Genomic DNA, 12,692 nt, shown 5'->3' on the forward strand with positions numbered 1-12,692 from the left:
GTTTCAGCTTTGGCCGCTGGGAGCTCTTCAGGTTGGTGTCTATTATGTCCCTTTGACATGCCCCCATCCTTTTGTGTTTTGTGCACGTTGTTTCTGTTCCGGGCTTCCCTGGTGGCTCAGTGGTTGAGAGTCTGCCTGCCAGTGCAGGGGACACGGGTTCGAGCCCTGGTCCTGGAAGATCCCACATGCTGCGGAGCAACTGGGCCTGTGCGCCACAACTACTGAGCCTGCGCTACAGAGCCTGCAGGCCACAACTACTGAGCCTGTGCTCTAGAGCCTGAGAGCCACAACTACTGAGACCGCATGCCACAACTACTGAGGCCCACGCACCTAGAGCCCGTACTCCACGAGAGAGGCCACCGCAATGAGAAGCCCACACGCCACAACAAAGAGTGGCCTCTGCTTGCTGCAGCTGGAGAAAGCCAGCACGCAGCAACGAAGACCCAACACAGCCAAAAATAAATAAATTAACATTAAAAAAAGTCCCCCACTATTATTGTGTTACTGTTGATTTCCGCTTTTATAGCTGTTAGCAGTTGCCTTACATATTGAGGTGCTCCTATTTTGGGTGCATATATATTTATAGTTATTATATCTTCTTCTTGGGTTGATCCCTTGATCATTGTGTAGCATCCTTCCTTGTCTCTTGTAACATTCTTTATTTTAAAGTCTATTTTATCTGATATGAGTATTGGTACTCCAGCTTTCTTTTGATTTCCATTTGCCTGGAATATCTTTTTCCATCCCCTCACTTTCAGTCTGTAACTGTTCCTAGGTCTGAAGTGGGTCTCTAGTAGGCAGCATATATATGGGTCTTGTTTTTGTATGCATTCAGCGAGCCTGTGTCTTTTGGTTGGAGCATTTAATCCATTCATGTTCAAGGTAATTATTGATATGTATGTTCCTATTACCATTTTCTTAATGGGTATGGGTTTGTTTTTGTAGGTCGTTTTCTTTTGTGTTTCCCACTTAGAGAAGTTTCTTTAGCATTTGTTGTAGGGCTGGTTTGGTGGTGCTGAATTCTCTTTGCTTTTGCTTGTATGTAAAGCTTTTGATTTCTCCGTTGAATGTGAATGAGCTCCTTGCCAGGTAGAGTAATCTTGGTTGTAGGTTCTTCCCTTTCATCACTTTAAATATATCGTGCCACTCCCTTCTGGCTTGTAGAGTTTCTGCTGAGAAATCAGCTGTTAACCTTATGGGACTTCCCTTGTATGTTACGTGTCGTTTTTCCCTTGTTGTTTTCAGTAATGTTTCTTTGTCTTTAATTTTTTGTCAATTTGAGTACTGTGTGTCTTGGCGTGTTTGTCCTTGGGTTTATCCTGCCTGGGATTCTCTGCACTTCCTGGACTTGGGTGGCTATTTCCTTTCCCATGTTAGGGAAGTTTTCGTCCATCATCTCTTCAAATATTTCCTTGGGTCCTTTCTCTCTCTCTTCTCCTTCTGGGACCCCTATAATGTGAATGGTGTTGCATTTAATGTTGTCCCAGAGGTCTCTTAGGCTGTCATCATTTCTTTTCATTCTTTTTTTCTTTATTCTGTTCCACAGCAGGTGAATTCTACCGTTCTGTCTTCCAGATCACCTATCCGTTCTTCTGACTCAGTTACTCTGCTGTTGATTCCTTCTAGTGTATTTTTCATTTCAGTTATTGTATTGTTCATCTCTGTTTGTTCTTTAATTCTTCTAGGTGTTTTTTCTTTAATTCGTGTAGGGCTTTGTTAAACCTTTCTTGCATCTTCTCGATCTTTGCCTCCATTCTTTTTCCAAGGTCCTGGGTCATCTTCACTGTCATTTTCCTGAATTCTTTTTCTGGAAGGTTGCCTATCTGCACTTCATTTAGTTGTTTTTCTGGGGTTTTATTTTGTTCCTTCATCTGGTACAAAGCACTCTCTGCCTTTTCATTTTGTCTGTCTTTCTGTGAATAGGGTTTTCCTTCCCCACGCTGCAGAATTGTAGTTCTCCTTGCTTCTGCTGTCTGCCCTCTGGTGGCTGAGGCTACCTAAGGGGCTTCTGCAGGCTTCCTGATGGGAGGGACAGGTGGTGGGTAGAGCTGGGTGTTGCTCTGGTGGGCAGGGCTCAGTCAAACTTTAATCTGCTTATCTGCTGATGGGTGGGGTTGCATTCCCTCCCTGCTGGTTGTTTGGCCTTAGGCGACCTAGCACTGGAGCCTACCTGGCTCTTTGGTGGGGCTAATGGCGGACTCTGGAAGGGCTCCCACCGAGGAGTACTTCCCAGAACTTCTTCCACCAGCGTCCTTGTCCCCACGGTGAGGCACAGCCACCTCCCCTCCTGCCTCTGCAGGAGACGCTCCAACACTAGCAGGCAGGTCTGGTTCAGTCTCCTATGGGGTCACTGCTCCTTCCCCTGGGTCCCAGTGCTCACACTACTTTGTGTGTGCCCTGCAAGAGTGGAGTCTCTGTTTCCCCCAGTCCTGTCAAATTCCTGCAATCAAATCCTGCTAGCCTTCAAAGTCTGATTCTTCAGGAATTCTTCCTCCCGTTGCCGGACCCCCAGGTTGTGAAGCCTGACATTGGGCTCAGAACCTTCACTCTAGTGGGTGGACTTTGTGGTATAAGTGTTCTCCAGTTTGTGAGTCACCAGCCCAGCAATTATGGTATTTGATTTTATTGTGATTGCGCCCCTCGTCATTGCAGCTTCTCCTTTGTCTTTGGATGTGGGGTATCTTTTTTGGTGAGTTCTAGTGTCTTCCGGTTGATGATTGTTCAGCAGTTAGTTGTGGTTCCGGTGCTCTCGCAAGAGGGAGTGATGCACATCCTGTACTCCGCCATCTTGAACCAATCTCTGAAATTAATTTCATTTAACCCTTTTTACTTGAGTTTGGATGGTGGAGGCTCTGATGGTAGTATAAAACCCCAAATTGGAGACAGTTGAAAACTGTACGTTTCAAACTTAGTAGGAATAGGTTTGTAGCTATTATATTTGCAGCCATTACAGTTTATACTGCCTTGACGAGCAGTGAGTTATGGGCAGCAGTTCATACACACATGTGCAAATTCATGTGTATATATACTTCCAAACCAAGAGAAAATTCTTCTCTATATGAGTTTTTCTTATTGGTATGGACTAATATTTGGGGATTTCTAAGGTTTTCAGGGATTTCTGGAGCAGGGCCTCAGGGAATGTGAAAGGTTTCCTGAGCTTTTTACTTGACTCCAGTACATGATTAGAACACTCCAAAATCTGTACTTTGAAAACATTGATAATTCTATGTCTCTGTGTATAATTTCCCATCAGTACTGTATAGTTTTGAGCCGGCTTTATAACACAGCTGTATGTTGCCTTATGATGTTTATTACTAACTGCTTTCATTTCATTATTTTTCATTATTTTTCATGTGTCACAGGTAAAGTTTTTACGAGTAAGCCCAGATTGAGTTTAGCCAGTGATTGATAAGCTGGCCAGCAGAATGTTCTGGATGTGGTCGAGGCACATTGTAAGTTGAAGACATGATCATTAGTAGGAAATGTACCCATTCTCCACCAGAATAGGCCTGAAGTGTTGTGTGTTTTTTTTTTCTTTAGTCTTTCCATGTCTTCTTTTCTGGATACAGGTACAGAATGAGCACATGTTGTTGGTGTACACCAGGTGGTATTTCCACCATTGACTTCCTGCAACGCTATGCATCCAAGACCCACTCCAGTGAATTTCAAACAGCTGATGAAGACCTCTGCTACTGCTTAGAATGTGTGGCGGAATACCACAAAGCAAGGGATGAATTGCCATTCTTACATAAGGTACTTTACATTAATTGGGCAGTATTTTTCAGAGCTTGATAACTAGGAAGAGAATAAATTTAAACTCTGTTGGAAGCATTCAGGGAACTGAAAACGTGATTTAAACTGTGAATGCTAATATACGTGTAGTATGTAACTCATAGCCTGGTAGATAGTAGGTGCTGAATAAATGCTTATTGATTGATGGAATTGAATTGAAATCTAAAGCAGAATTTTATAATCCTCCACTTTTAGACATTTTGATGTGAAAGAGTTTCATGAAATGAAGTGACGTATGGGTTTTTTTTGGGTTCATGTTTTAATGTCGTTGTGTTTGACTTTCTTAACAGCCAGGTATCTGAATGGCTTGGGTTATTCTTTTATTGGCTAATAGTTCTTTTTTTCCCCTCTTTTCATTTTTTAATGTTAAGTGCTATAAATCAATAAAGACAAACATTTTTTTCATTCACAGGAACCAAAGTGAAACATATAATTTTAAATATGTGGCTTTGAATATTGGTTTATTATATTTATCTGGTGAGAAATGGAATACAGACCATAGAGTTACCTATAATAATATAGAAGAGAGGAGGGGGATGATAAGTTATGAACCTTTTGAGGAAAACTTTACGTTTACAAAGTTGCCTAGCGATGAAGCTAACCAATGCCTTTATGCTAAAGCTGATGTTTCAAGGTAATTACCTATGGCTGGAACGTAGGAGGGAAGTCAGAGAAGGCCCAGCTTGTGTAAAGAAGCTCCAACTTCTCATTTCCTTTTCAATAGAGTATAGTTGACAGTGCTGTTGATAACAAAACTCTGCAAGAGCAATGTTGTAAACATCTCATGCTCTATGTACTCATGTTCATGTATCATAAAAGCCACTTTTATGTTCAGTGACTGTTTTCTTTAAATCTAATATAAGAGGTTGAGTCGTTTTTTTTTTTTTTTTTTTTTTTTTTTTTTTTGGTACGCAGGCCTCTCACTGTTGTGGCCTCTCCCGTTGCTGAGCATAGGCTCCGGACGCGCAGGCTCAGCAGCCACGGCTCACGGGCCCTGCAGCTTTGCGGCATGTGGCATCTTCCCGGACTGGGGCACGAACCCGTTTCCCCTGCATCGGCAAGCAGACTCTCAACTGCTGTGCCACCAGGGAAACCCTGGTACTTCTTTAAACTTCTGAATTTTTATGCTTAGGAAAAGGCTTTCTAGAAGGATCGTCATATCCAGTATATTTTGTTGCTAATAAGATATAAAGCACACTGCCCGTTTTTCTTTTCCTGTAGGTTTTATGGGAATTAGAAACCTCACGTCTCATAAATCACTTTGAAAAGGCCATGAAGGGAGAAATTGGAGACGATGACGAGTTATATATAGTAGACAACAATGGAGAGGCACAGCTGTTTGACCTTACTGGCCAAGACTTTGAAAATAAGCTTCGAGTTGCTCTTCTTGAAATACTGAAATATCCTTATTTGCTTTTACATGAGCGTGTTAGTGAGTATCTTGGGTGTTTCACAGTTGTATCATTTTTATATTTTAAGAATTGTAAGAATTTGGGTTTATCTATATTGAAAATCTGTTTCTTAAACATATACTTAGGATACATTTTTTTCCAAACGTTTTATTTTGAGCATTTCCAAACCTAGAAAAGTGAATTACACAGTGAATACCATATACACACCACATAGATTGTACAGCTGCTGATATCTTGCTGTATTTGCTTTATCACATATTTATTCTTCTATCCATTCAATTAATTTTCATTCTTGGAATTTGTCTGTAGCAGGGTTTTTCATACTTGGAACTGTTGACATTTTGGACTGGATAAATCTTGGTGCGTGAGGGACATGCTGTTTATTGTAGGATGTTTAGCAGCATCCCTGGCCTCTCTCCACTAGATGCTGGTAGTGACTTGCTCTCCCCATTACCCTAGTTGTGACAAGCAAAATTGTCTCCAGATATTGCCAAACGTCCCTTGGGAGTTGGGGGTCAGGGCCAGTGGGGGACAAAATCGCCAGGTTGAGAACCACTGGTCTGTAGTAGTTTTCAGTAATCACAATGGCATAGCATATTATGTCTGCCTAGATTTTGGCCATTTATATTTGCATTTCTTAATATGAATCTCTTGAAGACATTTTCCTGATCTGTCAAATCTAACGAAATAACAGTACCTTTAAGGCACCCACTACTGTATCTAGTCCACATTCAGATTTTCCCAGTAGTTGCAAAATGTGTTTTTTGGATGATTTATTTAAATTAGAGTCCAATCAGGGACTGTGCATTTGGTTCCATTTGGTTCCATATTTCTTACATCTCTTTTAATCCAGAATAGTTTACTTTTACGTATGTGTGCACAGGTATAGATATCGTTAGATAAATAGATAGATGGATAGATAGATAGATAGATTTTTTTTGTCATAACTTTGACTTGCTGAGACCAGATGGTTGCCCTAAAGAATAATGTGCTTCCTGGACTTTTCTGATTTCTTCCTTGTCATGTTATTTGACTTGTTTCTCTATCCTCTGTATTTTCAGTAAATTGAAAAGTATATCTAAAGATTTATTAGATAAATCAGTTCTTTCTAAATAAATTTAAAATAACTAGATTTTTAAATTCGAACAAGTCATTTTTCAAACATTTATTAAAGAGTACCATATCCAGAAAACTATATAAGCTTGATTTTTCATAAACTAAGCATACTTGTGTAGCTGGCAACCAGGTCAGAAACAAATCATCATCAACACACCAGAAGCTCTCCTCTTACTTTTCCAGTCATTGTCCCTCCTTCCCAAAGCTAACCACTGTCACTACAATATTCTTTGAGGCTTGACAAAATAAAGTTGATTCATCTGATATGGTAAACGTATGAGTCTATTCAGTATACTTTTGAAAGAGTGATGAAGAAATTTCCATGAAGCAACAGGGATTAAGATAGTGCTGGTACAGATAGACTCATGGAGCAGTGTAGAGACTCCAGAAGTAAACCGAATATATTTGGGGAATTTACTCTTTGCTGATGATAGCATTTCAAACCAGTGGAGAAAATGGATTACTCAGTAACTGAGAGTAGGACAAAATAGCCATTTGTGGGGCAAAGCTGATTTTATCCCTGTGGTACAAGATAAAGTCCTCATGGATCAAAATGTAAAATGCTAATAGAATTGGACCTATAGCCATACTTCTAAGAAGGTGCTCTCTGGAGATAATTATGCCCAGTGTGAAAAAAGATGTTTGTACTAGGAAAGTCAGAGCAATTCATAGGCACACACTATGATCAACCTACCGGTCTTTCAGCAGCTAAATATCATTCCTACATTTACAGCATTTTTATGCCTCAGTTTTAAAAAAAAAAGGAGCAACTTTTCATTTACTTACAGAGCAACTGAAGGAGCCAAATTTAGGGAATCTTGATACGTTGATAAGATTTATGTCTTATGTTTACTGCCTTATTTTTTCTATTTAGATGAATTATGCGTTGAAGCACTTTGCCGGATGGAACAAGCTAACTGCTCCTTTCAGGTTTTTGACAAACATCCAGGGATCTATTTGTTTTTGGTCCATCCCAATGAAATGGTGAGTGTGAGTGTTAGGCAGTGGAAGAGGGGATATTTTATTTTTGCACCTATATTACAGATAACTATAATAGAGGTTTTTGATGTGTACTTTGTTTAAAATATTTGCCAAAGTTATTCTCTTGTTGTTGTAACATTACTGTAGTTCAGGAGGGGGTGCTGGGGGGCTCAAAGAAGAGGGTTAAAAGAGTAGGGAAACAGTTCTGACAGGTGATGCTTCAGTTTAAAAGACAAATGAGGGAATAATCTGAACTTTCAGTGTGTTGACCTGAACTAACGAAGAAGGAGAGTTCTCTCTTGCTTTTCTTGCTTGCCTGCCCCGCTCCAAGCACATGGAAATACCAGTTAAAACACTTGAAATAATTATTTTGCTAATAGATGAGATTTTTAACAGGTGATGGGGTAGAGGGGAGAACAAGGAGATTCAGTTCTTAGGTGCCAAACAGGAAGAGGAACATGAGAATCAGAACAGTAGGTAGACAGAAGCAGAGAGCAACACCAGAGGCTTGGAACCTGACTTTGAGCTGGTTGCTCGAGTTTGAGGACTTAACATCATGTGGCGAGGCAGCGTGTGCAGTAGGACCTGTGCACATTGGCCTCTAGAACTGAGTTACAACGTTAAGACAATAGCCACGAAGGGTTGCTCTGCCAATAGAAGGATAGTAAAGAGGCTTTTTTTTTAAGTGGCGAAGAAAGAACACGGTAATGGGGTTTCCAGTCAGACTGTTGGTGAATTTCTGTCTCCTTTGTGCCAAACCCAAACAATGATAGAAAAGAATTCAAAAAGTGGAATTCTAAAAGGTATAGTCCCACTTTTTAAAGGGTAAATGTTTCTTTGGACCAGTAATGGAACAGAAATACAAAGTGATACATGGTGGAAACCTGTATGTCGGCCTGGGTGGCTGTAGGTAGCAGGGGACTGAGTTTGTGCATGATAATAAGAATTACAAGTCTACTCCAGGCAAGGGTAGAACCAGAGTCGAGGCCTGTGCTTAAAATAAGGGTGGGGCTTTCCTGCCTGTGAAAGAAGACTGACAGAAAGTACAGCCAGCTGCTCTCCGGGACTGGCTTTCTTAAAGCTGCAAAGCAGTAGAGGAAGCAGGTCCAGCTGAGCAACCAGGACCTGGGCCAAGCACTTGCAGACTGGGTGACTGGGTCTGCAGGGCCAGGAATGACTGTATTCTTCATTATATATGTGTTTTTGTAGGTGAGGAAACTGAGTCAGGAGACTTAACCACAGTTACACAGGCTAGTATGGTGACTGGGATTTGTATATAGGCAGCCTGATCCAGAGCCCTAATGCTTTTTTTAAAGTTTTTATTTGAAAATACTTTAAAATTTTCAGAAAATTCTCAAAAATAAAAAAAAAGTAGAAAACACCTGTATATTCTTTAGCTGTATTCACCAATTACTAATGTTTCACTCCATTTGTTCTATCATTTGCTTTCAGTTAACTACAAAGCTGTTTGTTTTCTGACCATTTGAGAGTAGGTTGCATGTATCATAGCCTTTTGCCCCTAAATACTTCAGTGTATATTTCCTAAGAATAAGTATATTCTCACAATATTATAAACTTCAGTGACTTTAACATTGACACAGTAAGGTCTGTTTTCCAGTTGTGTCGTGTGATCCAGTGTACTTTGTAGCATTTTCCCCCTGTACTCCAGTATCCAGACCAGGATCAGGATTTACATGTAGTTGTGTTACTTTAGTCTCTCTTAATCTGTAACATTTCCGCAGCCTATCTTTGTCTTTTATGACAATTACATTTCTGAAGAATAGTCATTTCTGCCTCCCTCCCATTTACAAAAAATAGAATGCTTTTCATTTTGGGTTTGTCTGATGCTTGCACATGGTTAGGCTTCGGTTATACGTTCCAACTGGAATACTACATAAGTGAAGGATGCTATGTCCTTCTCAGGCTGTCAGATATACGGCATGCCATATCATCCGGCCTCTCATGGTGATGTTAATTTTGATCATCTAGTTGAGGTGTTGTCCAGTTTCTTCACTGTACAATGTCTATTTCTTAAGTACTCTAAGATCACATAAATACCTTACTCCTCACCAAAATGTTCTCCTAAATTTAGCATTACCTGATGGTTCTTCCCTGAGCCAGTTTTTCTAAGATTGCAAAATAGTTTCAACCCCAGCACTTTACACGTTTACCAGTCAGCACTTGACATTGATTATACTATAATCAAGAGCCATTTTCCCTGCTCTTCATTTATTCATCTGTTTATCATAAGTTATAGACTCATTGATTCCTTTGTATTTTTTTTCGATAGCTTAAAATCCATTACTTAATTATGTTGGCATAGAGCCCATTCTTTTGTCCACTAGTTCTATGTTTTGCAAACTTTTCTGCCCATAACCTAAGTAAAAATATTCTTCATCGAGTTCACACACATATAGACATACGTGACCTAAACATTTCACAAAACAGTACTTACTGTTACTATGAAGGACGCCCACTGAATTTTTTTTTAAATTTTATTTAGTTTTTAAGGTTGGTTGTGATCACTAAATTCAGTTTGTAGTGCAGAATAAATTTAAAATCACTTCCCTATGCTATATCGCCATGTAGAGGTGACCTTTGATTTCTTCTGAGGTTTCTCTTTTCATTTTTCCTTTTTTAACTTTCTATTATGGAACATTACAAACATACAAAAATAGATTGGTGTAGTGAACCCCCACATATCCATCACTGTGCTTCATCTGTTATCAATATGTGGTCAATATTCTACTCCTGTTTAGTTACCACAAATCTTAGACATCAGAGCATTTCATCCATAAAATACTTTAGTTCGTGTATCAAAAAGGTAAGTGCTCTTTTAAAAGAACAATTACATCGACACACTTATAATAATAATAATATATTTCTAGTCAGTATTTGAGTGGAAGTTACTCTCTCAAAAATGCTTTATCAGGGTTAGATCAAATCAGGATCAAGTAAGGTTCACATGTCGCATTCCAGTTGACCCTTGAGCAACAGGGGTTTGAACTGCATGGGTCCTCTTATACACAGATTCTTTTTAATAGCATGTAGTATAGTACTACACAGTTCGAGGTTAGTTGAATCCATGATGCAGAACCAGGATATGGAGGGCTGCCAACTATGTTATATTCGAATTATATTAGTGTATTCAACTACGCAGAGGGTAGGTGCCCCTAACCCTTGTGTGTTGTTCAAAGTTCAATTGTAATTAGTATCTTCCGTCTTTTTTTTTTTTCTGTCATCATGGACCTTTTGGTTTATTTCCTTTAAATGTCTGAAAATCATGTATTTTTCCTAAAGTACTTTATTCTATATGATAGTTTTTTTCTTCCAGTTTTATTGAGGTATAATTGACATACAGCACTGTATAAGTTTAAGATATACGGTGCAATGATTTTTTTAAAGTATTTGATGTATCTTGTGTCCTCTGTAATCTGTAGAGAATCTTATTTTAACTGTATTCTTTCTGTAGACAATTGTGTGTTAAATGAAGTAATGAATGTGTTACACTTTTAGGTTTCACGTTGGGCTATCCTGACAGCAAGAAACTTGGGGAAAGTGAACAGAGATGATTATTATGACTTACAGGAGGTTTTGACTTGCCTTTTTAAAGTTATTGAGTTGGGGCTTTTCGAAAGTCCAGACATTGATACTTCTTCTGTCCTTGAGAAGGGTAAACTGATTCTTCTGCCTTCACACATGTATGATACTGCCAACTACAAAAACTATTGGTTAGGTGAGTATTTTTCCTACACACATATAATTAGTATTTTCCAATATTTCTTACGATTATCCTGCAAGGGAAGGGATCTCTTCTGGTAATCTGATCAAAATTGCTAAATAAAGGATTTCATAGTTCACAATTCTTGTTCTGTCATTAAATTGACTATTACAACATCTTGTCTTTAAACATTTCTTATCCTAGAAATCATCTGTGTAAGAGGTACATTTTCAAGTATGGCAAATAGATCTTTTATTTAAGGCAGTATTAGATGTTACCGTATTAGCACAGCAGCTGAACTTAATAGGGTTTTGATCTCTTGAAACAGAGGTTTAATACCTCTTTTCCCATCTGTAAAATATTTCCTGGGAGAAAGCGATACTAACTTTGGTTTTCATCAAGTTGTATATTGACTTAAAGTAGTTCTGTCCTACTTCATTGATTCAGAGTCTTACAGTCATGTGTATATTTGGCAGTGACTGGTACTTGAAATATAGTGATCTTAAAATTTAAGGGGTCTTTGATATTATGAGATGCAAATTGTGTGGTAGTCATTTTGGAAATGGTTTTCTAACCAGGTTCGTGCCATTTTCCCTTTTTATTCAATCTAAAGTTCTGTTCTTAGGAGGAGGAGTTGTATATGAATATCTCAGACTTCAATGTCTGAGGCACTGGATACTGTTTGGTTTCATCTTACTGCCTTGTTATTCTTTTTGCCAACTAAACTGGAGAAGACATTAGAACAGTTTTATTTAATCAATTCAAGAAAATTATACGTGATCTTACAGGTATCTGCATGTTGCTGACCATTCTTGAGGAGCAAACCATGGATTCACTGTTGTTGGGCTCAAACAAACAGAATGATTTTATGCAATCAATACTTCACGCCATGGAGAGGCAATCAGATGGTAATAAACTTTATTTGCTGACTATTGTGATGATGGTGCACTTTGAAAATACTAGTGTCACGGTAAGAACTTGGGTGTATGATGTGGAGGAAAGAAAGAATGACCGTTTTATGGTTTTGGTCACAGAGTCAGAATTTTTAATTGGAAAGGACCTTCAGAGTTTAACTCAGCACGTTACTTTCATAAAAGAAGAAACTGAAGCCCAAGGAAGTTAACTTACTTTTGAAAAAATTAATTAATTAATTTTTGGCTGTGTTGTGTCTTTGGTGCTGTGCATGGGCTTTCTCTAGTTGCAGCGAGTGGGGTCTACAGATTCCTTCTTTAACATCTTTATTGGAGTATAATTCCTTTACAATGGTGTGCTAGTTTCTGCTGTATAACAAAGTGAATCAGCTACACATATACATATATCCCCATGTCCCCTCCCTCTTGCGTCTCCCTTCCACACCCCCATCCCACCCATCTAGGTGGTCACAGAGCACCAAGCGGATCTCCCTGTGCTCTGTGGCTTCTTCCCACTAGCTATTTTACATGTGGTAGTCCATGTCACTCTCTCACTTCGTCCCAGCTTACCCTTCCCTCTCCCCGTGTCCTCACGTCCATTCTCTATGTCTGCATCTTTATTCCTGTCCTGCCCCTAGGTTCTTCAGAACCTTTTTTTTTTAGATTCCATATGTAAGTGTTAGCGTACAGTATTTGTTTTTCTCTTTCTGACTTACTTCACTCTGTACCACAGACTCTAGGTCCACCTACCTCACTACA

The 12,692-nt window shown here is 39.2% G+C and overlaps 1 pseudogene across 1 annotated transcript in view; it reads left to right on the forward strand.

Annotated features, from left to right (window-relative positions):
* Positions 1 to 3,572: 3,572 nt before the first annotated feature.
* Positions 3,573 to 12,692, forward strand: part of LOC308610359 (putative helicase senataxin) — a 44,846-nt pseudogene continuing 35,726 nt past the window's right edge. The window contains exons 1-5 of the transcript in view: positions 3,573 to 3,753; positions 5,014 to 5,224; positions 7,195 to 7,304; positions 10,818 to 11,037; positions 11,811 to 11,930. The product of the transcript in view is annotated as a putative helicase senataxin (transcript). The remainder of the gene's footprint in view (positions 3,754 to 5,013; positions 5,225 to 7,194; positions 7,305 to 10,817; positions 11,038 to 11,810; positions 11,931 to 12,692) is intronic.

This window comes from Mesoplodon bidens (genome assembly GCF_964165515.1).
Source record: "Mesoplodon bidens genome assembly, contig: HAP1_SCAFFOLD_1223, whole genome shotgun sequence".
Taxonomy (NCBI): domain Eukaryota; kingdom Metazoa; phylum Chordata; class Mammalia; order Artiodactyla; family Ziphiidae; genus Mesoplodon; species Mesoplodon bidens.